The sequence below is a fragment of the Pongo abelii genome (assembly GCF_028885655.2).
Source record: "Pongo abelii isolate AG06213 chromosome 18 unlocalized genomic scaffold, NHGRI_mPonAbe1-v2.0_pri chr18_hap1_hsa16_random_utig4-1074, whole genome shotgun sequence".
Classification (NCBI taxonomy): domain Eukaryota; kingdom Metazoa; phylum Chordata; class Mammalia; order Primates; family Hominidae; genus Pongo; species Pongo abelii.
The window spans coordinates 100017-126557 of record NW_026946739.1 but is presented as its reverse complement, the minus strand read 5'-3'; the positions used below and the strand labels follow the sequence as shown (position 1 = coordinate 126557).

Here is a 26541-nt window from a genome sequence, read left to right as displayed (position 1 = left end):
AATGTCACCTGGGGGCTTGCAGGGCAGGGCTGGTGACCATTCACAGAGCAAAGATGCTTTGAAATGTCAACTGAGAATGGTGTGGTGGTTGACAGATGGCACATCAGAGCATAGATTAACATGGAAAGAGAAACTCACCCCTTGGGGGGAGTGTGTGAGGCTGGCAGCCACAGAGAGGGCTTTTCCTGCGAGCTCTCGCATAGATGCAAAGAGCCAAGAGGTTTTGCTTTCTGAGCCTGAGTGGAACCATGTTCCTCCCTGCACGTTGCCGCTCTGCAGCAAATGTTTGTTCCTGTTGCATTGATTAAGAGTGCTTACCAGGCCAGGCGCGGTGGCTCACACCTGTAATCCCAGCACTTTGGGAGGCCGAGGGGGGGAGATCCCAAGGTCAGGAGATTGAGACCATCCTGGCTAACACGGTGAAACCCCGTCTCTACTAAAAATACAAAAAATCAGCCGGGTATGGTGGAGGGCGCCTGTAGTCCCAGCTACTTGGGAGGCTGAGGCAGGAGAACGGCATGAACCCAGGAGGCGGAGCTTGCAGTGAGCTGAGATTGCGCCACTGCACACCAGCCTGGATGACAGAGCAAGACTCCGTCTCAAAAAGAAAAAAAAAAAGTGTGTATTGAAGGAGTTTGAAGGGAGTAGTGACAGTGTGAGTTATGGCCCTGCCAGCTGCCAGTGGAGCCAGCTGCTCTGTACAGCTTACAAGGGTATTTTGAAAAGTGGCTCAGCCAGCCAGGAGTGACTGGGTGTAAAAGTTGCTGCCACAACATCTTGTAGCCTGATTGGGGCCGTGTTTGCAGAACCCCTAAACCACTATATTTGTTCAGACTTAAAAATAAGCTTACTTTTTTTGTTTGTTTTGTTTTGTTTTATGAGACGGAGTCTTGTTCTGTCGCCCACTGCAACCTCTGCCTCCTGGGTTCAAGTGATTCTCCTGCCTCAGGCTCCCGAGTAGCTGGGACTACAGGCGTGTGCCATCATGACCTGCTAATTTTTAATAGAGACGGGGCTTCACCATGTTGGCCAGGATGGTCTGATCTCTTGACCTCGTGATCTGCCCGCCTCAGCCTCCCAAAGTGCTAGGATTACAGGCGTGAGCCACCGTGCCTGGTCAAACATAAACTTGCTTTCTTACCTCTTCTGCTGAACTCTATTTGCTGCTTTTCCCAAACGTCTTTATCCAGAAGAGCTTTTAGCAACAAAGTTACCCAATGCCCTTCCCTAGTCTCTCCTTACAACTGGCTCTCAGCGGGAAGGGGGTAGGAGGAAATCCTTGACAGAACCAATTTACATGACTGTTTGGAGGACCCTGGCTAGCCCCAGGAGGTGTTTGCATTTTTAAATTGGTTACTAGTGTCAGAATGTTTCATGAGGAAGAGCACAGCCTCTACGTTGGATGCCCTGAATTGGAATCTCAGCATTGCCACTTTGTATATAAGCAGAGGATGGATTTGGGGACCCAATGGATGTAGCATGACAGGAACTTGCACCAACATTCCCCTGACCTCCAAAATGCCTATTCTGACGGGTAGACCCTAGTCTCGCCCTAGTGCCAGTTCAGAGCCTGTGTCCAGTGATCCTGCACAGGTCTCATTAGTTCCTTTTCCGCTGTTCAGTCATCCTGGTAAAAGGCTGTGTATTCCTTTGGGGGCAGGCTGGGAGAAAGATTGACAGTATAAATTTTTGGCAGTGGAGCAGAGTCCTTTCTGGAGGCGACCTGGCTTCCCATTCGGACAAGGGCCTGTGGGTCTGTGAACTGGCTTATGTCTGGGAATTGACTGGGGACTGTGACTCTGCTTTTATGATTCAGATTAGACTTCCGCTCACCTGACCTAGAACTCTTCTACAAACACAGATCAAGTAAAAATGTGGCAGGCTTCCTATCTATTTCACTTCTAGCAATGCCACGATCAGCTGGCACCATAGGTCTCTGTGAGTCAGGCTATTCTGGTTGCAGCTTTAACTCTGCTGTCCTTTGTGGTAACTGCGTCCACCTTGCCTTTGGGGATTGAGTGCTGCGGTCACTTGGCCCTGGCCCCTGTAGTGTGCCTATGTCACTTACCCTCTTTATACCTCAGTCTCCTCCTCTGTAAAATGGGCATCCTAATAGCACCCACCTTCAGGGCTGCTGTGAGGTATAGATGGATTAGCATATGGAAAGTAATAGAAGAGGGTCTCAAAGCCCATGTGTCGTTAGCAGAATTATTTCGTGACAGGGGACAGTTGGAAGAGAGAGGAAGGTGCTGAGCACACCCATGTGCTCTCCCACCAGTTTTTCCTGAGCACCTACTATGTGCTGCCCACTGTGAGAGCTGTTAGGGTTGAAATAGGGAGCACAGCAGGGTAGGGGCCGCCACCAGGAGCTTAGTGGGGAGACCATTGTGCAACATGTTTCCAGCGCTTGGGGTGGGGAAGCTCAGGGACTACAGGGGCCTAGGATCCTGGGCAGAATCATGGAAAGGACACAGCCTCCCCAGCCTCTCCTGCCTCCAATGCCTCCCTGGCCTCCTCTGCATCCCTGGCTTCTCCTGCCTTCCCCTGTCTCCCCGGCCTCCCCAGTCTCCCCTGTCTCTCCTGCTTTTGAGGTAGGCCGGGAGCTGCTGGTGCTCACTTAGCCTGTCCTGGACTCTGGGTGTAGCACCTCGATATCCAGAAAATACCCCCGGGTTCAGCTCATCACACAGCCAAGGAAGGAGCTCCACACTGACACTAAGGGTGCATCCTGGGCTCATTCATCAGGGCATGCCTCCAAAATATTTCTCCACGTCTCCTCCCTTTGCCCACTTGCATTGTCTCTGTGCCTGAACCCCGACTGGGGGCCTGCAAGGATCCCCTATCTCCTCTGTCCCTGCACGGCTGGGTCCCAGGCAATCTGTCAGCCCACCACACCTCTCTCCCTTTGCCCAGCACGCTCCAGCCCCACAGTCCTCTTTCTGCTTCTTTCCCAGCCTCTGGGCTTTTGCACACGCTGTTCCCTCTGCCTGAACACGCTCCACGGGGCTGAGAACAACTCTCTGAGACCTCTCTCAGCTGTTGCTTCCTTTGGAACAGCCGCTGCTGCTGTCCCTCTCCCAGCTCCAAAACCTGCTGAGCCTCCTGTCTTTTTCAATTCTCATGCACCCAGCACTTCTCCCTGGCCTCCTTTTGCCCAGTTGACAATGTCCATTCTCAATGCCTTGTCACCCAGCGCTGAGCCCCACTGGGTGAAGGCAATGCCTGTCATGTTCACCGCAATATCCCCTCCCCCATCACCACACCTGGTCCACAGTGATGCTCAAAAAAGATCTGTTGGTAGGCAATGCGAAGGTGCATTCATGCCATCCTGCAGGCGGAATTCTCCACGAGTTTTGAGCAGCGTCGGTTTTCCCACCACCTCCAAATCATGCAAGACACAGGGTAAGAGCAAAGACAAGGTGGCTGTGGCCGATGTCCACCCTCTCGGGACGTCCCTTCTCTTCTCTCCTCCTTGGGCAGGGAGACCATCGGGGTGCAACCTGGCTGGGGCGGGGAGGAGGTGCAGGGCCTGGCCAGAGCGGGCCTGGCCACGGGCAAGGGACAGCGACCGCCTGGACGGGGGCAGGTGAGCGCGGCGCAGGCCCCGGCCCGCCGTGTCCGCGGTGCGCACGAGCGGCCAGCAGAGGGCGGCAGAGAGCCAAGAGAGGCCCGCAGAGGAGCCCGCGCCGGCCCCGATGCCCAGCTGCGCGCCGCGCGGACCCACCGAGCCCGCGCTCAGACGCTCCAGCTCCGCCGAGAGGCCGCTCGCGCCGGGTCCTTCCTCTTCCCCAAGTGCAGGCAGAGCCCCCGGAGCCATGGCCAGCCCTTCCGGCAGCTCCGAAGCCACTGGCAAGCCCCGAGGCAGGGATGGCCGGCCCAGGAGGGAGGAGGACGACGTCCCTCCCGAGGAGAAGAGGCTGCGCCTGGGGCTGGAGGGGGGAAGCGCACAGCCCGAGGACTGCGAGGACGGGGAGGACGCGCCGCGGCCGGGCAGGGAGGAGACCGGCACCCAGACAGGTGGCGACGGCAGAGGAGTAAGTGACGCGGGCGCGGGGGTCCGGGGGTGCCGGGGGCGCGGGGTAGGGGCGGCGGGAGGCTCCGTGGCCGGCCTCGGGTTGAAGTTGGTAACTGAGCGGCAACTTCGGCGGGCGCGGAGTGACAGCTCGTGACGGCCTCCCAGACGCCAGCTGTCCCTTCTTGGCTGTGTGGCTTCGACTTCCTGATTCTCCCACGACGTCCCTGGGCGAGAGAACCGCTGGACTCTGCGGCTGGCCAAAAGGGGAGGGGAGCCCCGCGTCCTGGGGGCCCCCAGCAGGGGAAGGGTCGGAGGTTGCGCTGGGCATCCTGTCTGGGGCATCTGTCTGCGACTCTGTCGGTCCCACCCGGCGTGGGGCTTGTGGTGGGGGTAGTGGGGAAGTCCCTGGTGCAAGGCTTGGCCAAGCCCTGCTCTGCTGGGCTGCGGGCTGGCGGCGCTCACCCAGCTCCTCACCTGCCCCGCATCTGCCTGTTTTTCTTCCCTTTCTGGTTGGGCAGCGACAGTTCAGAGGAGGCAGATGGCTTCCATCCCAGAAATCGCTCTCCTCTTTCCACCCCTACAGAGAGGGACAGAGAGGCAAAGTTCCTTGCATCCCCTGGGGCGCTGTCCCTGTGAGCTCCGGGTGTCCTGCACACGTGGGCCCCTGAGTCACCCGGCCTGTGTGTGTGGGATTTGTCTCCGTGGCCAGCCTGGCCTTGTGGGGTTCACTTTCTGCTTTCCTACACCAGCTCTTCCTGTGTGGCTTTGCTGGCCTTCCTCTAGGGAGGCACATGGGTTTGGAGGGCAGATGAGGGCCTGCTGGAGAGCTGTACCCCTCAGTGAGGGCCGCCACCTTGATGGTTTTTGATGGATAATGGGGTTGACCTCTTTGTTCCTTCCACATGTTTTTATGTTTGACCATTTGCTCAGCTGAGCTTGTCTTAATAATTTGATTCGTGGTTAATGAGCCCCACATGGAGAGAGGGTGACCTTCATTCTGAACCCATTTAGGCAGCACGGGCAGCCCTCCTCACTGTGGCCGGCATCAGAGCCCTACTTGTCCAGTCTTGGGGTTGCTCGCGGATGCTGTCTGGGAGGCTTGCTCATGGTGACATCCTCATCTCCCCGTGCACGTTACCGCATTCAGAGCTTGGGTCACCTGGACACTGAACTCAGGTGAATTTTCTCTGAGATCCCGGGAGAAGGAGGACAGTTCTCTGGAAGGTTTTCCAGGGCCGATCTCAGAAAGGATGAGAAGGGAGAGGTCCTGGCTGGGGACACAATTACAGTGGCAGTGTAACGCCGGGAAACTTTATTGCGTGAAGTCCCACTCACTCCCTCTACCTCCCTCTTTTACGTGGACTCTGCCAAAGACCAGGATACCAGAATGCAGCGGAGTGACCAAGTGTAGTGGGACCTTGGGAACGTGAATCTGGAGCCAGGCAGCTGGGGTTTGCATCCTGGTTCTGCCACTCCTTAGATGCCTGACATGGCACACGCCACTTACCCTCCGTGAGCCTTACTGTCTTCAGTGGCAAATGGATCTGTCAACAGGCCACATTGCCTGGGGCTGTTACTGCTGAGATTAAGGGAAGCTCGTCCATAGAAGCTCTTAGCGTTGTACCTGGCACATAGTGTATGGTGAATAAATGGGACTTAGGACTGAAACTTATGCCTTGGTGTGTTTTTGCAGTGATGATTTGTTCTGGGGCGCATCACAAGAGACAAGGTTCTTGGCCAGGCGTGGTGGCTCAAGCCAATAATCCCAACACTTTGAGAGGCCTAAAGGGGAGGATCGCTTGAGCTCAGGAGTTTAAGACCAGCCTGGGCAACGTGGTGAAGCCTCATATCTACCAAAAAAAAAAAAAAGAAAAAAAAAAAAAAAAGCCAGGTATGGTGATGTGTGCCTATAGTCCTAACTACTTGGAAGGCTGATGTGGGAGGATTGCTAGAGCCTGGAAGGTCGGGCTGCAGTGAGCTGTGGTCATGCCACTGCACTCCAGCCTGGGTGACAAAATGAGACCCTGTTTCAAGGAAAAGACAGAGAGAGAGACAGACAGACCCACAAGAATCTTAAGCCAGAATCTCCATGTTAAAATGCTTTCTGGAGGCTAGAAGGATGTTATATTGATAAAGAAATATTTAAAAGGCAGAAACCCCACTGAATTTTCTGGTCCACAGAGGGAAATGGGAATCCCATGATGTGAAGGATGATGGAGGAACTGAACACAAACCATCCTTGTTTCCCGCATCTGAACATGGTACCCTCTTTTCACGGTGCCTCTATCTGCTCAGTCCGGCGGCCCCTCGAAAAGAGGGAATCTTGATTTTCAAACTTAAAATTTGGCCCAAAGCCCACTGCTGCCCACAATGCCCGCCAGACACATTCCTCTTCCTTTTTAGTTTCTATGGGAATACTCTCTTTGAAGAACCCATGAAGCTGTGTCAGGCTGGTGTGAGGATCAGCAGTGATTTCTTTGAGGAGGAGAGCCCGTTTCTTCACTCTCAGGCCATGTCTGAGTGGATCAAGAAGAACAGAGTGCCCTTTTATGAGATTTTGTCTGTGTAGACCATTAGCTTGGCAAAAATGTCAAAACCATCCTCGTTCTTTAATGGCAGATTATTTTGGACTTTTCTCTGCAAGAAGCAGCATGGGCGTTCAGATGCTTTTAAGGATAAAATGTTCTTTCTCATCACCAGGCCTGGTGCTCTGGATGGCTGAGGTTTTAGTGGGACTGGTTGTCCCTTGGACTGGCTCCCAGGGTGTGCTCTTGTGGTTGGGTGGCAACGGGTTGCTTTATTCGCTGGTGGCTAGAGGATGTTTTAGCACATAAATCGGTCCCCCAAGAGCCCCTAAGTGCCAAGTCCTGTTGCAGGGCATGTGTTTATGGTGGAGAGATGGGGGGGTGGAGGGTGGGGGGTGGGAGGCATTGATTTCCTGCCAATATCAGAAGTTTCACAGGCTTCTTGTGTATCCACAAACACCCACCCCATTGAGAAGGCCTAGAAAACCTGGCCCTCCCCAAGCCTTTATTGACTGCTTGTGAATGATCCCAGGGTGTGTCTGACCCCCAGCTCCTCCTGGAGGGAGAGAAATGTCTCTCCTAGGTATCTGGTTATCTACCTCAACCATTTGCTGAGTCTTCCCCAAGACCAGGCACCTTGGCAGAGATTTCTGGGTTGTCAGTCGGAACCGAGCATTCAAGGGTAATAACTCATCGGAGTCCCTGAAATCCCTGATGGATGCACCAGGTAAAAGCATCCAGGGTTGAATCCAGATGAGGAAGGTTATTGTCAGCCTGGGCCTCCTGTAGAGGTGCATCCACGTTGCAGGTATTTTCCCTTCTTGCTGAGGAGAAACCTGGATTTCTCAGCTTTGGCACAGTGACAACACTTGGGGTGAGACCATTAGTGGTGGTGGTGGCGGGGCCGTCCTGGGTATTGTAGGAGGGTTAGCAGCATCTCTGCTCTCCATCCTCTAGGTGCCTTCTACCCTCCCAGCTCTGGCTACCCCAGATGTCTCCAGGTGGTTTCAAATGCCATGGAGCAAGGGAGTGGTACGTGAGCAAAACCACCCCAGTTGAGAGCCATTGGTCTACGCTTGTGGAAATGTTTGAGGGTGAGAGTGTGGAGCTTGGGTCCCTGCTGTACCCTTTATGAGCAATGCGGTCTTGGAAAATTACTACTACTCCAGGGGCCTCAGTTTTCTCATCTATAAAATGGAGATAAATGAGATACACTTTCATAGGAAGGTTATATGGGATTTACTGAGCTAATAAGACAGTACATGGAAAATGCTGCGCATAACATTTATTTATTTTTATTTTTTTTTAAAGATGGAATCTTACTCTGTTGCCCAGTCTGGAGTGCAGTGGCATGACCTCCGCTCACTGCAACCTCCACCTCCTGGGCTCAAGTGATTCTCCTGCCTCAGCCCCCTGAGTAGGTGGGATTACAGGTGCCCAACAGCACACCCAGCTAATTTTTGTATTTTTAGTAGAGATGGGGTTTCACCATGTTGGCCAGGTTGGTCTCAAACGCCTGACCTAAGGTGATCTGCCTGCCTCGGCCTCCCAAAGTGCTGAGATCACAGGTGTGAGCCACCACGCTGGCCTGGGCATAGCATTGTAACACAGACAAAGCACAAAATACTTGGGCAATATCTTTTTACATTTGGCTTGTCTAGACTCCATCCTCCATCCCCTCATGCACTGCTGTGGTGCAGACCAGAATATCACCCACCTGGACTGCAGAGTGGATTTGGGTGGCAACTTGGCTTTCTGCACAAGACTTGCCTGTTCCCCACCACATCCCCCTGGTTCTCAGGGTCCATGATTCCTGGAGGCAGGGATGTGGGCAGGCAGGGCAAGTGGCCCACCCAGTTCATTCCCATGCTGGGGACCTGCAGAGCTGGCTGTCTGAGTCAGGGTGTTTGGATCAACATCTGGGTTTCTGGATTTCCGTTTGAGCACAGCTGGACTACACAGGCTGAAGCTCTCTCTCCGGAGATATAGATATTTCCCTGGCAACGATATTTCAAGCTGACATGAAGACCTGTCCACCCGCTGGAACGTGGTGTGTCTGCCGTGGCGCTCTTGTAATTTGTGAGGCAGGCTCCTGAGGAATGCAGTGCGTAAGTGGGAAATGGTGGGAAGTTCTCGCATCCCCCCGGCTGAAAGTGCTGCCTGCGCAGGTTGGTGGACGGTCCTTTGAGCAGGAAGAAGACACGGAGCACATTCCTGTTAGCTACGACAGAGAGGGGCAGGGTACACACTGAACATTTCAAACCCCTGCGGAGAAGCAAGTCTTGCTGTGCTGGGAGTACTTGTGGAGTGGGGGCTGTCTTGCCCTGGGCTTTAATTATTTCAGGAACATTTAACCGCAGGGCCGGCAGGCTGGATCTTGATATGTGTTTCTCAGTTGGAAAGACTTTGGACCATAGGGAAATGTCTTCTCAATTCTTTTAATTTCATTAAGGTGGTCATTTTTCTTCTTGTGGCCTCTGGTATGTGACACAGAACTCAAAGGGACAGGAAGGAGATGAGTTGGAGGCTGGGACAGGGGTCCCTGTCAGGGATGCTGGTGACTCACATGACGGTGTTGATGTGTGGAGTCCGGTGCCTGGTTTGGGGAATGTTCGCGGGATATGTGCCAAAGGACTGACGGACCTATCAGGTACCGGAGGTGAATGGTCAAGTCTGATCTCAGGGCTGACAGTGTCAGGCAAGGACAGGAAGTTGACGCTGGGCTCATTGGCTGAGGTTGCTTGGGAGCCAGGGGGCAATGTGTGCCAGGACAGATGGGTCTGGGGCTAGGAAGGCAGGTTTGGGCTGGAGACTCGGGCTTGGGAGGCATCCCGGGTAGACAGTGGTTGAGGCTGTGGAAATGACCGCGATTGCCTGGGATGAGAGTGGAGACAGACAAGATGGGGGTTTTGCTCTAAGCCTGGGGAACCCACCTCCCAGGTTCAAGGGATTCTCCTGCCTCAGCCTCCCAAGTAGCTGGGAATGCAGGTGCGTGCCACCGTGCCCGACTAACTTTTGTATTTTTAGTAGAGATGAGGTTTGGCCAGGCTGGTCTCAAACTCCTGACCTCAAGTGATCGGCCCACCTTGGCCTGCCAAAGTGCTGGGATTACAGGCATGAGCCACCATGCCTGACCATTTTTAAATATTAATTTTTATGAAATATTTTCAAACACATTTTACTGTACATTGGAAAAGTCAATCATGCTTTGAAAACTTTATCAAAATCCAATCAAATGTCAATTAACCATTTAATTGTGGATGGGTAAGGAGACTATTTTGACCAAAACATGTTAGAAAAATTACCACTTATAGAAATAATCTGTTTTAATGTTTTAGTTGAATTAAACAATCTTTTATATTCTGTCCAGGTGCAGCGGCTCACATTTGTAATCCCAGCACTTTGGGAGGCCGAGGCTGCTGGATCACCTAAGGTCAGGAGTTCGAGACCAGCCTGGCCAACACGGCGAAACTGTCTCTACTAAAAATACAGAAATTAGCCAGGTGTGATGGCACACACCTGTAATCCCAGCTACTTGGGAGGCTGAGGCAGGAGAATCATTTGAACTTGGGAGACAGAGGTTGCAGTCAGCCGAGATCGCACCACTGCACTTCAGCCAGCCTGGGTGACAGGGCGAGACTCTCTTTCAAAAATAAATAAATAAATAAAATAGAATTCTGAATTTTATTTTTAATAATTATTTTTGTAAAGAAAATGTCTTGTTTTTTGGAGTTGTTGAATTTATTGAATTGACAAAAATTATGTACAAGAGAGTATACAACATGATGTGATTGAAGTATGTATACATTATGTAATGGCTAAATCAAGCTAAATAACATATCACCTCCCAGACTTATTTTTTTGTGGTGAGAACACTTAAAAAATCTACTCTCTTAGTGATTTCCAAGTGTATGATATGTTGTTATTAACTATAGGTACCATGTTGTCCCATGGATCTCCTGAACTTATTCTTCCTCTCTAAAAATGACATTCTGTGTCCTTTGGCATCTGTCCATGTCCCCACCCTGGCAGCCATCATTCTACTCTGCTTCTGTGAATTCAACTTTTTTCTTCACTTTTTCTTTCTTTTTTTTGAGACAATCGCATTCTGTTGCCCAGGCTGTAGAGCAGGGGTGTGATCTTGGCTCACTGCAGCCTTGACCTCCCAAGATCAATCAATCCTCCCACCTCGGCCTCCTGAGTATCTGGGAGTACAGGCATGCACCACCACGCTCCACTAATTTTTGTATTTTTTGTAGAGATGAGGTCTTGCTGTGTTATGCAGGCTGGTCTCGAACTCCTGGGCTCAAGCAATCTGCTGGCCTCAGCCTCCCAAAGTGCTGGGATTACAGGCATGAGCCACCATGCCTGGCCGAGTTCAACTTTTTTAGATTCCACATATAGGTGAGATCAGGTGGTATTTGTCGTTCTGTGCCTGGCTTATTTCACTTAACGTAATATCCTCCAGGCTCTTCCATGTCGTCTCAAATGGCAGGATTTCCTTCTTTTTGAAGGCCGAATAGTATTCCATTGTGTACATACACCACATTGTTGCTGGAAGTGTAATGGAGGCCAGCTGGGGGAGGAGTGGGAAAAGATTCACTTTAAGACTAGATGCTCCAGCATCCACCCAGGATGTGTGCAAGGAAGTGCAGGATGCTCCTGGTCTTGCAAACTGTGGTTTATGGGACTCCAAAGCCCCCATCCTTCCACGATGCTTTCTGTCCTGTTACCACATTTCCTTGGAGGAGAACCCAGCCTTGGTGGAGAGCCCTGCTCTGGCTTTGTCCCTCGGCATGAGATGGCAAAGGATGGTGCCGCTGGGAGACCCTCACTTCTGCAAACTGGGGGCTGTTTGCCTTCTCCATTCCTCCTTCAAGTATCTGAGCAGCTCCTGTGTGCCAGCTGCTGGTCTACGAGATGGATGGGCCCTTGGAGATCACCTGTAGCAGAGGAGGCAGGCTGTAGCCCCCAGGCCAGAACCAGCCCCTTGCCTGTTCATACAAATAAAGTTTTATTGGAACACAGCCACACCCATTTCAGTGCATATTGTCTGTGGCTGCTTTCCTGCCACTATGGAGAGTTAAATAGTTGGGACAAAGACCTATGGCTTGCAAAGCTGCACTATTTACCATCTGGCCCTCAAGAAAAAGGAAAAAAAATGCTGATCCTTGTACCCTGACAGTCTTAGGTTAAGAGGACTTTGTACCACCCTGACGTCCCAGGGGGCCATGGGTCCAGCCACCCTTGAAATGTACACAAGTCTGGGCTAGGGTTGCAACAGGTGAGTCCCAATTTTGCAGGTCTTTGGTATCAGGGGCACAACCCAGGATTTTGAGTAGGGTTTCCTCACAACTGTGGCTGGGCACTGGGCTAGTGTGCTTTCTGATTTTTGTATGGGGAAGAGAAAGGGGGGAGGAAATGGCAACTTGTTGCCCTGTTCTAACATTTTCCTCAGATGGATCTCCAGGCAAGGGCTTGGGATCTCACCTTGCACAGATTACAAAACCCAGTGAGGCCAGCTGTCTTGGTGCTGCCACTCTGAGGGATGGAGCCCCCAAATTACTGGGAAGGGAGATAAAAGAATGATTTCTGCGAGCACAAGAACTGGCGTTATTGGAATTAACATTTCCCCCAAGTTTTATAACATCTAGGCATGCATATTTAAGTGTCTGCCTCAAAAGCTCTTGCTAATAACCAGATGGTGCATTTAATTTCCTTTTTTTATTCTCTGAGCAACATGCAGCTGCCTGCACAGCCCTCCTTGCAGGCAACTGCGCTGAGGTGACAGTCCTCCTGACTGCCAGCACAGATCCCCAGGGCCTCTGAGAGCCCTGTATTCTGGGGGCAGCCTTTCCCCTTCTATTCAGCCCCAGCTGGAAGGAGGCAGGTTACCCACAGCCTAGCACAGGGCTTCTGCCTTAGCTTCTCTAGGGAGTCTGGCTCACTGTGACCCTCTAGACCTCACCATCTGAGGATCAGAGCCCCGGGGCAGGAGCCAGGGCCAGGGGGCATTGGGGGGTGGTTTGAGAGTGCAGCTCTGGAGGGGGGCAGGGCAGGCCCAGGAAAAGCTGCTTGGCGGAGACTGCAAAGAGATGGCAGAGTTAGGACAAGAGGGCCGGGCATGGTGGCTAACACCTGTAATGCCAGCACTTTGGGAGGCCGAGGTGGGCGGATCACCTGAGGCCAGGACTTTGAGACCAGCCTGGCCAACATGGTGAAAACCTGTCTCTACTAAAAATACAATAATTAGCCAGACGTGGTGACACCTATAATCCCAGCTACTCGGGCAGCTGATCCACAGGAATTGCTTGAATCCAGAAGGTGGAGGTTGCAGTGAGCTGAGATTGTGCCACTGCACTCCAGCCTGGGCAACAGAGCAAGATTCCACCTCAAAAAAAAAAAAAAAAAAAAGAGTCAGAACAAGAGGAAGAGGGAGGAGGAGAAAGGAGCTGTGGGGCAGCAGCCAGGACCTTAAAGGCACAGAAGAGGAAGCTTGGATTTCCAATTCCAAAGGACATGAAGACAATGTCACACACCTTTATTTAACCTGCTCCAGGTGAGGCTGGGCTTTGTGTATTTTCCTTGTTTTCCTTTTCCTTGTGTTCAGGCTGTTGTAGAAACAGGTACACAGGGGCTATGTCTAGCGCCCTGTTCTGGTGGCCTTCAGGAAGCATGGAGTGCCCTGGTTTCCTTGGCTTTGTGTCTCCCTTTCCTTCTGCCACCCCTGACTGTGCACCCCACCTTGTCCCTCAGACCATTTTCCTGGAGGGGCCTGGCCAGGGCTTGTGTCCTTGCTAGTCTCTGGGGAGGAAGACTCTGTAGCTTGGAAGCCTGTCGGCTTAAGTTGCAAGGTGTAGGTGCCTGGGAGGGCACATTCATGGCCCTCTTGACTGATCCATTCATGTTTTTCTTTTTTGACTCTGTTCTACGTTGTCCCGATGGAGGGGTAAGCCCCTGCTTTCTGCCTTTCCTGCCTTGGACTCTTGCAATTGGGCCAGATGAGAGGGTCCATGTGGTCTGAGAATTCAAGCAATGCAGGCCAGGCGTGGTGGCTCACACCTGCAATCCCAGCTCTGTGGGAGGCCAAGGCGGGCAGGCCAGGAGTTCGAGACCAGCTTGGCCAAAGTAGTGAAACCCTGTCTCTACAAAAAATACAAAAGTTAGCTGGGCTTGGTGGTGCGCACCTGTAATCCCAGATATTTGTGAGGCTGAGGCAAGAGAATCACTTGAACCCAGAAGAAGCAGGTTGCAGTGAGGAGGAGGTTGTGGTGAGGAGGAGGTTGCTTTGAGGAGGAGGTTGCAGTGAGGAGGAGGTTGCAGTTTGGAGGAGGTTGCAGTGAGCCGAGATTGTGTCCCTGGACTCCAGCCTGGGCAATACAGCGAGACTATGTCTCCAAAAACAAAAAAACAAAAAAAAAAACAAAAAAAAAATTTATATAGAAAACAAAAAACAAAACTTCCTTTTGATTTGCTTTTCTTGATCTTGCTTCTCAGAGTTAACACTGGGAAGGGTTGGGGTATACCTCTACACACCTTTTTCTTTGATTTCTTTTTATTTTTTATTCTATGTTCTGAGATGCCTGTGCTGAGTGTGCAGGCTTGTTACATAGGTGTACATGTGCCATGGTGCTTTACTGCACCTATTCACCCATCATCTAGGTTTTAAGCCCCGCATGCATTAGGTATTTGTCCTAACACTCTGCCTCCCCTTGTCCCCCACCCTCGACGGGCCCCAGTTTGTGGTGTTCCCCTCCCTGTGTCCATGCGTTCTCATTGTTCAACTCCCACTTATGAGTGAGAACACGCAGAGTTTGGTTTTCTTTTCCTGTCCGCACCTTTTTCCTCTGTGCACACATGCACATGCATTTGCACATAAGTGTTTATTGTAATCTTTTTTAAAAAGTAAAAATGGAATAATGCTATATATATTCTTTGGAGAAGCCTGCTTTTCAGGCAGCATGTCTTTGACATTGTCTCACGTTGGAACCAGGGTGCCACCTTCTTCTCCCAGCAGTTATTCTGACGTGTGGATGCACCAGGCTTCGTTTAACCAGCCCTGCACCGATTCGTCTTTGGATGGTTTCTGCCTTTTCCCAATCTCAGACGGTGTTCTGATGAATTTCCTCACAGACATCACTTGGTGCTCTGTGCCTGCATTTCTGTGAGATGTTCCTGGAGGTGGGCTGTCTAGGTCAGAGAGGGATCTGTGCTTAATTGGCATCCTGTGCAAAATTCCATCCAGTCATCCGACTCCCCAAGGGCTCACATGGTGCTGTCCTCTGTAGACATCATCTTCTGCAGATGATGGCACGACCGCCTCTCTTTCTTTTACTCAAACCAGTCTGCACCCTGGTGTCCTGGGGGGGTCCAGCCCCTACCCGCTTGTCTGCCCCCACCCCACAGTCCCCCCAGCCCCTGCTAACAGGAGCTCTGGCTTCTGAGCTCTGGCAGACTGCCTCACTCTGAGAAGTTTGCTTTCTCAAACATTCCTGGCAATGTTACTGCAAATCCTGAGGCCTGTGTTTGCCTTCTTCAGGCCTCAGTTTTCTCGTAAGTAAAATGGGGATAATGTGATGCTGCTGTCTGCATCCTAGAGCTGCCATGACGGTTCAGTGAGATCACTGTTGAGAGCACGTTCACAGCGCCGGCCTTGTGCGCACTCAGCACCTGTGGGGCAGGGCTGTTGCTGATACGTTGTTGACTGTCATTGCTAGACTGTGGCTTTACCAGGGGCATTGTCTTGAGTGCCGAGCCCAGAGCCACCCCTAGTACCTGCTGTGTTTATAGAGTGATTGAGTGGCAGGGTCAGAGACTGGGGCAATGGCAGCAGAAACAGAGGAAAGAAGTGGGGCTTCTAATAGGTCCTGAACCAGTGGCCCTTGAGATGAAGCCTTCTTCCAAGGTTTGGGGCTGTGCTGTGTGTTCTAGGCCCGAGACTGGAAGCTAGGCCTGGCTGCAGCCCTGGCTGAGCTGGGAAAGTGCAGGTCAGCATCCTGCTTGATTAGGACACCTCCAAGCCCAGCTTAGACGTGGATGCCAGGTGACCCCCTGTTTACTCTGAGCCCAGACAGAGGACAGAGAAGTATGCAAGGGTGGGGACCGTCATCACAGCCCTTGCCTCTGTAAGGCATATGGGTTTGTGCACGTGTGTGAGCACGGCCATGGCTTCTCTGTGAGTTTCAAGCTCGAGGTTGTGTTTACGCAGGGTTAGGCTTGCCAGGTAAAATACAGGAGGTCCAATTAAACCTGAATTTTTCATTAACCTTTTTTTTTTCTTTTTTTGGTGCAAATATATCCCATGCAATATTTGGGACCTGCTTACCCTAAAAAATGATTTGTTGTTTATCTGAAATTCAAGTTTAACTGGCATCCTGTCTTTTCACTTGCTACATATGAGAGTTCCGTGTGGGGGTTATCAGTGTGCATTTGTGAGTTCCCATGTGAAGGACCTCTCCAAGTGTCTATAGGTGCCAGGACGGAGATGGACAGAGAAGATCCTCTTGGGCTGCTTTAGTGGCACCTAGAGGCTGTCGGGTTGGACACTTCACCTCCAGGGGCCTGGGCAGAACTGTCCAGCACCTGCCTGCTCCTGTCTTCTCCACGGGGGCTGAATTCCCTGCCATCTCTCTCCAAATACGGTGGCAAGAGCTATTCCATCCGCCCCCATCTGGAGCTCAGCTGCCCAGCCAGACAAGATGGCAAACAGTGTGCAGATGGCTGCAAAGCTTTCCCCAGCTCCTTCTGCAAGGGGCCTGCAGATGAAATGGAAACCCTCATCCTCACTGCCTCCCCCTTCCAGAAAACCCAGGCAACAGCCACCTCTGAATGCTGCTTTAGAAGCTTCTCCCTCCTGGTGATTAAACCACCCCAAACAAATAAAGCACTGCATTTCCACCATAAGCTTGTTCACATGCACGCAGCCAATTGTCTCGGTTCTGCCCTTGTGCCTGATTCATCAGGGTGAGGGGTTCTCCTCTGAGGTGCTTGCAAAGAGCTGCTTAATTTTCATCTGAAAGACTCTCTGTAGAAACCAGGCCCAGCTTTGGAAGAAAGCCCTTTCTCCCTCTTTAGCAAATTCTGTGTCATTCTTTTTTTTTTTCTTTCTTCCTTTTTGAGACGGAGTTTCACTTCTGTTGCCCGGGCTGGAGTCCAATGGTGCAATCTCGGTTCACTGCAGTCTCTGCCTCCCAGGTTCAAGCGATTCTCCTGCCTCAGCCTCCTGAGTAGCTGGGACTGCAGGCACCCACAACCACACCCGGCTAATTTTTTTATATTCTTAGTAGAGAGGGAGTTTCACCATGTTGGCCAGGCTGGTCTCGAACTCCTGACCTCAGATGATCCACCTCATCCTCCAAAAGTGCTGGGATTACAGGTGTGAGCCACCATGCCTGGCTAGAATTCTATGTCATTCTGGATACTTATCATGACTTCAAGCATCCAGGACTCTGTCAGGGGTATTCTGAGCCTGAGGGTGTATGTGTGTCCAGCTGGCTTGGAGGTTGTCTACAGGCAGGTTGAACTTGGCCTCTGAGTCCATGGCAGCCTCACATGGGAAATACCACCAAGGAGCCTCATCCTGTGCTTTTAGGAGATAGTTTCTATTTAGTCATTGCTGAATCTGTTACAGACAGGGTCTCAATTTCTTGCAAGTCCTGTATGATGTGGGTGCTGTGATTATCCACATATTCACTTGCTCTCTCGGGACTCTTTCAGGCTCTTGCACTTCTTTTCCTCTTTTCCTGCCACAGGGCCTTTGCACATCCTGCTCTTTCTGCCTGGAAAGATTTTCCCTCTCTCTGCCTCTTCACCTGGTCACAGTCTCATCTGACAGTGGAGTCACTACATCCTCAGGGATGCCTGGCCACACTGATTCAGTCACAGCAACCCCGTTATCTGCTCTCATGACACCACGTGCCTCTCTGTGGTAGACACTAGCTCAGCTACGGCTTCCTATTTCTGTGCGTGTCATCCTTCCCCTTCAAGACGGTAGTCACCATGAGGGCCAGGGCCATGCCTGTTCCTGATTGTCATTTGTGTCTCTGGTGTTTAGTATATGCTCACCTAGAATTTGATTAATGGATGACGTCATACCCACTTTGCAGATGAGAAAGTTGAGGCTCAGGAACATTATGTAACTTGCTCGGTATTAGATAGTGATGGTTTGAAGCCATCTGGCTGCTCCCTGGGTGCACACTCTTAACCACTTCACTATGGTTCTTCTCTCATGGTAGTCCTCCAACGGCAGGAGTGAGAGACAACTTTAGGACAGGTGTAACCAGAATCCCAGGGGTTATCCTAGAAGGTGGTGTCAGGAACAGACTTGCTTATGGGCCTTCTTACTGTATTGCATAAAATACCCAGTTTTTCTGACTCGCCTTTAGTAAAGACCTTAGCAATATGTGAAGCACAGCTGTCAGTAGGAAAGGGTGGATGTTTATCCTTTTTTTAAAAAGGAGTCTATATCATATTTATCTTGTGGTCTGCCATGCCGCCCTGATCTTCAGGTTCAGTTATGTAAAATTAACACTTCTTGTCTTGACTGCCTCTCTCTTACCTGTTCAGTTTCTTTTCTGTGTTCGAGATTGCTTAGAAATTTTCCCCATTACTACAGCCTGCTTCCCACCTGCATCCCCCACCCAGCTTGTTCTGGATTTTGTCAACAACAGTTCCAGCGTTTAGTGAGGGCTGGATTGAAGGATAGTCTTGGAAAAGGCCGTGTGATGAAAGGTGAAGATACCCAATGGGCAGGCGGTCATCAGGGTTAATTCAAAGGCTGGAAGAAGGGCTGACCTGGAGGACTGGAAATGTCTTTGAGCCGAAGGTCATCTGCAGGTGGAAGGAAGAGGGTGAGACTTTTGGGGTGAACTGCAAGTATTTGATAAGATCCCTGTCCCCATGGTTGGGGAAATCTTGAGAAGCATTCTTAATGTGATGGAGGGATTAAGGAAACCCTGGCTCTGCCTGCCCAGCATGGCAGTAACATAACACAGCCAAGTTACTGATTGTTGGTTGCCCAGCTGTCATCACTCAACACCTTCTGTTAGTTATAGCTGTAACTTGCATTAGTTATCAATGCCAGTTTTGACTTTCCTAGTCAATAAAGTGTTCTGAGAGTGGCGACTAAGGCAGAGCACTACCCATAATCATGAGTATTACAGAGGTAAGCCCCCTTGCCCACCCACCTGCAGGTGAGGACACACCATAGGGAAATCACTCAATTCTTTGGAGGACCCCGAATAAATGCTCAAGTCCATCTGTTCATCTGTCTGTCCATCCGTCCACCCTTCTGTCCATCCATCCATCCATCCATCCATCCAGACATGCATACATCCATCCATCCACCTACCCATCTATCCACCCACCCACCCATCTATCCATCCAACCCACTCTCTTATGCACCCAGCTATCATCCACCTACCCACCCACCAACCCATCTATCCATACACCCACCCATGAATCTATCCACCCATTCACTCATTCACCCATCTTTCCACCCACCCGTCCATCCATTTATCTATCCCTCCACCCATTGACCCACTCATCCATTTCTCCACCCACTCAGCCATCCCTTCACCTACTCAACCATCCATTCATTCATCCAACTTCCCACCCACCCATCTTTCCATCCACCCATCTATCCACCCATCCACCTGTGTATCCATCCATCTGCTTGTCCTTCTGTTCATTTATTCCACAAAGACTCACTAACCACCTACTAGATTCTGGGGAGGTATCTGCTTTAGTAATTGAGAACATGGTGTCTGGAATCTGATTCCCTGGGCTCAAACTGATCTGCCTCCTAGCTAGCTGCTTGGGTAAGTTATAGAAACTGTGCTTTGATTTTCTTATCTGAAAATTGGCTATTAATAGCTTCTACTCTTGCAGATATAGTGAGGATTAAATAAGATGTCACATTCAAAGTGCATCATCGACACTCAATCGAGATTAGGTTTTACCGTTCGTTATTATTTTTGGCAGATGCTGCAGATAACGTGGAGAGCATACAAAAGACACATGTTTGAACAAGTAGTGACATACGGGTGCTAAGTTCTGCAGTAGGGGAAGTGCAGAGAGCCATGGAGAGGGCCTGGCCCAATCCTGGAGCCTCAGAAAAAAGTTCCGCATTGAATTGCTGTTTTAGCTGAGACTTGTGGGAGGGTAGTAGTTGGAGATCCCAGACAGGATGTGACTGAGTTGCCAGGGAAAAATTGGGTCCCGGCACCCATGGCAGAGTTGAGTGATCCAGTCCTTCTGTCTCCTCTGGCTGGAAGTCCACCAGATCTGGGAATGTCAAGTTGAGGGAGGGGACTGACAATGATCATGACCTTCACCTGTCCTCACATGTATTCTGTGTATCTGCAAAGCCTCTGCCTCAGTCTCCTCTTCTGGAAAGTGGGATTGGAAACCACATCTGCTTTTCCCCCAGGACTCCTAGGAAGACAAGATTAGATGGCAGGTGAGAGCTCTTTGAAAATGAAAACATTCTACTATTTGAATGCAAAGTATTCTTCTTTGCCTGTGATGTTCCCTAATCTGTGAACTCACACTGGACCTCGAAGCTGTCTATTAAAATAAAATAGCAAAGTGGCTGGGCATGGTGGCTCATGCCTGTAGTCCTAGCACTTTGAGAGGCTGAAGGGGGTGGATCACTTGAGGCCAGGGGTTCGATACCAGCCTGGCCAATATGTGAAACCCAATCTCTACTAAAAATACAAAAATTAGCTAGGTGTGGTGGCATCTGCCTGTAGTCCCAGCTACTCGGGAGGCTGAGGCACAAGAATCATTTGAGCTGAGGAGGCAGAGGTTGCAGTGAGCTGAGATGGCACCCCTGCACTCCAGCCTGGGTGACAGATCGAGGCTCTGTCGGAAAAAAGAAAAAAAAAAAAAAAACAAAGTTAACACTTCCTCCATCTGTCCTCTAGGGGAGGCAATTCATCAAAGATTATTGTTGGATTTTACACACAGGGAAATCTAAGGAAGATGTGGAAACCAGACTAGGACTCTAGACTCTGGTCTCCCTGTTTACAGGGTCTTAAATGGGGGAGCCACTTTGGGTTCTTTCCACAAGATTGCTTTGTAAAAAAAACAAGAAACAAACAAACAAACAGAAAACTCAAAAAAACAGCCCTGACCTAAATATTCACAAGGGACTTTAGGCAATACCTGCAAACAAAAGTGAGTGATGAGTGGAATCTGTCATCTTTACAACTAAGACAGCTCCAGAGTTGAAGCAGGTGGAAATATCTCTAGAGACAGAGATTTGGGCAGGTTTTGCCAGTTACAAATTATGAGAACTTGGGCAGGTTTACCTCTCTGAGCTTCTGTGACCTTGTGAAATTGGATGCATTGCACTAAACGTGCAGGAGGAATCCCAGCATCCTTCTGTGCACAAGGCTGGTTTCTTCCCATCCTTTTCCTTGTTCTGTCTCTCTCCTCCTCTTCAAGAGATAAATACATTTGGACCCAGTAGGGGCCTATGTTTGCAAAAGTTCCCTGGTGATTCTCATGCAGCCACCCTGGCTCTGGCACTGAGTTCTTGGACACTTCTGGAGGCACATTTACTAGTGAGGACGGTCACTTTGTGTTAAAGGCATGACTCATCTTCTTTCCTTTCTTCCATGAAGCAGGTGCATGGGTCGACTGAGCTGGGAGAGTCCACAGTGTCAGCCTCCCCCATGCTTCCCTCCCTCCTTATCCCTTGTGTGCTGTACTTTGTCTTGATTTCCTGTACTCTGCACCGTGGCAGGAGATGGTAAGATCTCAAAAAAATCATTTTTTGGGGAAATGGGATCAAGAGGGTTTTTGTTTGCTTGTTTGTTTGTTTGAGACAGGGTCTGTCACCCAGGCTGGAGTGCAGTGGCATGACCTTGGCTCACTGCAGCCTTGACCTTCTGGGCTCAGGTGATCCTCCCACCTCAGCCTCCTGAGTAGCTGGGACTGCAGGTGCACACCACCATGCCTGACTAATTTGTCTATTTTTTGTGGAGATGAGGTTTCACCATGTTGCCTAGGCCGGCCTCAAACTCCTAGGCTCAAGCAGTCCTCCATCCACCTCGGCCTTCCAAAGTGCTGGGATTACAGGCATGAGATGCTGTGCCTGGCCAAGGTTTTCTTTTTATTATTATTATGAAAAATTTTTAATACACATAAAAATAGACCGGTTTAATGAGCTATCATATACCCATCACATAGGTTTAAAAACTATTAACATTTGCAATATTTACTCCATTTGTTTTTCTGAAGTATTTGAAAAATAGTTTACAGTAGTTATGTCATTGCATCATGAGATTCACCCCTACGTAATTTACTTTCCCTCTAAAAACGTGATGGCATTTTTTATATGGTCATTGTCATACCCAATCAAATTACCAGTAATTCCTTAATATCCTCTAAGATCAAGTTTACATTCAGATGTCTTGTCCTCACAATGTCAATTGTGATTTTTTTTCTTTGAGCAAAGATAATAAGATCTCAAGATTTAATGACAGAGATTCCATATTAGCTCTGATGTCTAAGCTCTGTGGTCCATTGTGGCTTTACTTGAAAGTCTCAGGCTAGGCGTGGTGGCTCCCACTTGTAATCCCAGCACTTTGGGAGGCCAAGGTAGGCGGATCGTGAGGTCAAGAGCTCAAGACCATCCTGACCAACATGGTGAAACCCTGTCTCTTTTAAAAATACAAAAATTAGCCAGGTGTGGTGGCAGGCGCCTATAGTCCCTGCTACTCGGGAGGCTGAGGCTGGAGAATCGCTTGAACCTGGGAAGTGGAAGTTGCAATGAGCTGAGATTGCACCACTGCACACCAGCCTGGGTGGCAAGAATGAGACTCTGGGGAAAAAAAAAAGTCTGTCACTGCGGTCTCATAATAAAACGACACCCCAATTCCCATCTGGCCCCTGCTCCTTAATGTGAGCCCCCTCCTGTGGGGAGGAGGGGTGACTTTAAGCGCAGGTTCAAGCATTCCCAGGGCTGGTTCTGATCCCAATAAAGCCCATCGTCATGAATGAATGCTTCCCTTGCAGGTTATTCTAAGTATTGTAAATAGGGCACGTGGAGCGTCCTCATGATGCCTGGGATGGTAGTGAATATTTATAGGTTTATTTAGTGCCTTTTTTTTTAGTGTTTTCCACAGTTCCATGTTTCTACAACCCTTAAAAACATCAGAATCATGTGTGTGGGTGCTTATTAACCAATTCCTGGAACTCACTCCCAGTGACTCCCAGTCTGATGATTAGGGGCTCAGCTAGGACCTATGTTTGCAAAAGCTCCCAGCTGAGCTCATGCAGCTAGCCTGGCTCTGGCTCTGGCTCTGGCTCTGGGAGCTGGGTTGGGAATTAGTCTTTGGTGCTAATCTGCCGAAACTTCAAGTTGGCCTCTTTGACTCTGTCTTGTATTGTCATCACTTGTATTCAGGTGTGTTCTTTCCTTGGATTGTAAACTCTTTGATGTCTGGGTCCTCTCAGCTCATGAGCTGAGCTTTCAGTGGGTGCTCAGTGGAACAGGTGCCGAATGGAGTCAGGCTCTAGGGAGGCCAGCGTGTGTTGGTAAGTGAGAGACAAAAATCATTTTAAAAGGAATCTTTTTGCCCTTCAGTTATGTTTACCATGAGTTAATGCGATTTACTCTAGTGGAAGCCAGTGCAGCTTAAGTGGAGGTGTTGCCCTGAAATGGAGCCAGGTTATGGATCAGCAGAGCTGCCAAAAGCATTTTGGGGGACATGTTTCTGTGTCACCCTCAGTTGATTGAACTCAAGTTTTCACTCCCGTTTAACACCACGTGGAGGCCATTCTGACTTCTGCGGAGTGGGTGTGATCAGATCTTCTGTAAAAGTGTAAGTGAGGAGGCTGGGCACGGTGGCTCACACCTGTAATCTTAGCATTTGGAAGGCTGAGGTGGTCAGATCACTTGAGGCCAGGAGTTTGAGACCAGCCTGGCCAACGTGGTGAAACCCTGTCTGTACTAAAAATACAAAAATTAGCCAGGCATGATGGTGCATGCCTATAATCCCAGCTACTTGGGAGGCTGAGGCAGGGGAATCACTTGAACCTGGGAGGTGTAGGTTGCAGTGAGCTGAGGTTGCAAAACTGCACTGCACTCCAGCCTGGGTGACAGAGCGAGACTCCATCTCAAAAAAAAAAAAAAAAAAGTGTATGTGAGGAAACTGGGATTGAGCTTGGGGATGTTGGGGGATGGAGGTACTTCATCTACTGAACAAAATCCAAGGGATACCAATGCTGGAGGAAGAAGCATCATCCTCAGTTTCTGCTAACTCAACCACGCATGAGATGGGGACTTGGCGTCCGAGAAGAGCCTCTTTTTAGGTCTTCCGCCTTGATCAAACCATTTCTGAATTCCTCATACACATATAATCAGGTGCTATGAGTGGTACTGATTGGATAATCTTTCTGTCATTTCCAGTGCTAGGAAGGAAAATACATGTACGGCCAACTTCCTTGAGGGTTCGTTCTTTTGCATCAGGGTGTCTCCAACTCCTGCCCTTAAAACACCTGTAAGAAAATCATCCAGGCGGCTTGCTCATTCTGCTTGCAGACCCTTTAGAATCAGAGTCAGAATCCCTGGGGCTGGAGCCACAAAATGAAATGACATTTCAACAAGTCTGTCATTACATAAGAGAGAATAGGTGAGTATTTGGATACCTATAATACAAAGTAGATTCAAAAAGAATGATTTACTTTAAATGTTGTGTTTTTAAAAATTTAATACAGAAAAGGCTGGGCACGGTGGCTCGTGCCTGTAATCCTAGCACTTTGGGAGGCCAAGGCAGGTGGATCATTTGAGGTCAGGAGTTCAAGACCAGCCTGGCCAACAAGGTGAAACCCCATCTCTACTAAAAATACAAAAATTAGCCAGGCGGTAGTGGTGCGTGCCTGTAATCCCAGCTACTGGGGAGGCTGAGGCAGGAGAATCGCTTAAGCCTGGGAGGCGGAGGTTTGGTGAGCTGAGATCGTACCACTGCACTCCAATGAGGGTGATGATTGTTTAACCACCACCAAAATGGGTTCTGAGTCCAAATATTAATATGAAGGACATTGGTGACATTGTCTCAAAAAAATTAATGGATACTGAAAAGTACAAAAAGGGAGAGAAGTCACGTCAAATCTCATGACCTCAAGAAATAAACCTCCTTAATATTAAGTGAACAGCGATCACACAAAATGAGATTTTAAAAACAAGAAGTAGCAAATTGAATGCTGTTTAAATTTATCAGAAGAAAAAGAAGTGGAAGTGAAACTGAAGGAACTGGTCAACTCAAATAAATGTAGTTTTTTTCTTACCAAAAATCAGTTTCTAGAACATCTAAGAAATCAAAGATGATGAAAAACTTTAAGATGTTTTATATATATGTAGAAGTCTTTACAGTTGGTTGACCATCTCATGAAAAATTCGTACAGTCACTGCAAATAAAGTCATTGCAAAATCTTTACTCCTTTTCCTTTTTGCCAGCACTGACATTGGCCTTGCAGCCTCTTGACTTCATTCTGCCCTTGCATTCCTTTTGCTGTTTTCTTGAGGTCGTCTTCTTCTCATGCCAGCCGTGTCTTGCAAGTCTATGTTTCAGTTCATTTTTCTTTGCATAATTCAAAGAACCCGATAGCATGCCAAAGCCCATTGTTTAACCACCACCAAAGTGGGTTCTGAGTCCAACTATTAATATGAAGATGACATCCATTGTGGTCTTCTACATGTTCTTGCCTTCCCGGGGTGAAGGACTTTGGTGATCATTTGTTTCCTCTGGAGCGGTTTATTGGTCATGAACTTCCTGGTCCAGGTAGTTCCTGTGTCGTTCATCATGGTGGTTGATCCTCAGGTAGTTAGGGAGGAAAATAAACAAGAAGTTATATATTTAAAACCAAGTTTCAATTTTAGACCTGATTAACTGACTTAATAAAGGGCATTACCACTTCTACTTCCTACAGTCTCTCCCTTTACCCCTGGAAATTAGTTATTTTTAGGTTGTTTTATGTTGTTAAGGTTGACAACCATTTCTTTCTGTTCTGCAATCATAGTCCTATTTTTAAATGGATTCAGCTCTCATCACTAGCCTTTTGTCATGGTCATTCAATTCACAAGTTGCTTATTTTTTAATTTCTTGGCTGACTAAATTTTATTATGAAGGCTTTTTTTTAAAAAAAGAGCTCAGAAATACTGTATTCTGTAAGTTCTTGAACATGTGATAGTGTCTTTTGCCTATTTTGATTGGGCAATAATTTAGCTGGCTATAAAATTCTTGGATTATACTCTATTTCCCTTAGAAATTATAGGCACCCATCCACTGACATTTCATTGTGTTTCTTTTTTTTTTTTTTTTTTTTTGAGATGGAGTCTTGCTCTGTCACCCAGGCTTCAGTGCAGTGGTGTGATCTCGGCTCACTGCAAGCACTGCCTCCCGGGTTCACGCCATTCTCCTGCCTCAGCCTCCTGAGTAGCTGGGACTACAGGTGCCCACCTCCATGCTTGGCTAACTTTTTTGTATTTTTAGTAGAGACAGGGTTTCACCGTGTTAGCCAGGATGGTCTCGATCTCCTGACTTCGTGATCCGCTGGCCTCGGCCTCCCAAAGTGCTGGGATTACAGGTGTGAACCACTGTATGAGCCCAGCCTTATTGTGCTTTGTACTAACCCCCTTTCCCTGGCCTCTTCCAGCTTGTCTTCTTCTCTCCCAGTAGTTTCTTCATGAAGAGGTCATATGCTATATTCCATGAGATATTTCACACTCAAAGAAGACTTCTTTTATACTCTTTTGGTAATTTGTCTGGGAGTCACTATCTTGATTTATAAGGGAGTTTGTAATAAATACAGTAAAAGAGAAACACACAACATGTTTTGAGACATCAGAGAAGGGAGAGACCAATTCTATTAATATTTGGGGTTAGCAGGGAAGGCTTAGTTAAGAGGCAACATTTGAACTAAGTCTTGTAATAAGGGAAGGATTTGGACATGCAGTAATGGGGAGAGAGTAGAAGCAAGACATGATGGTTA

The 26541-nt window shown here is 49.2% G+C and overlaps 1 long non-coding RNA gene and 1 pseudogene across 1 annotated transcript; one reads left to right on the top strand and one right to left on the bottom strand.

Annotated features, from left to right (window-relative positions):
* The first annotated feature begins 6947 nt into the window (after window positions 1–6947).
* Window positions 6948–12956, top strand: LOC134761236 (uncharacterized). Its single transcript, XR_010139563.1, has 2 exons — window positions 6948–9480; window positions 10093–12956. It is a non-coding gene; the product is annotated as an uncharacterized LOC134761236 (long non-coding RNA).
* Window positions 12957–20613: 7657 nt separating this feature from the next.
* The window catches only part of LOC129053942 (small ribosomal subunit protein eS24-like), a 105281-nt pseudogene continuing 99353 nt past the window's right edge, over window positions 20614–26541 (bottom strand).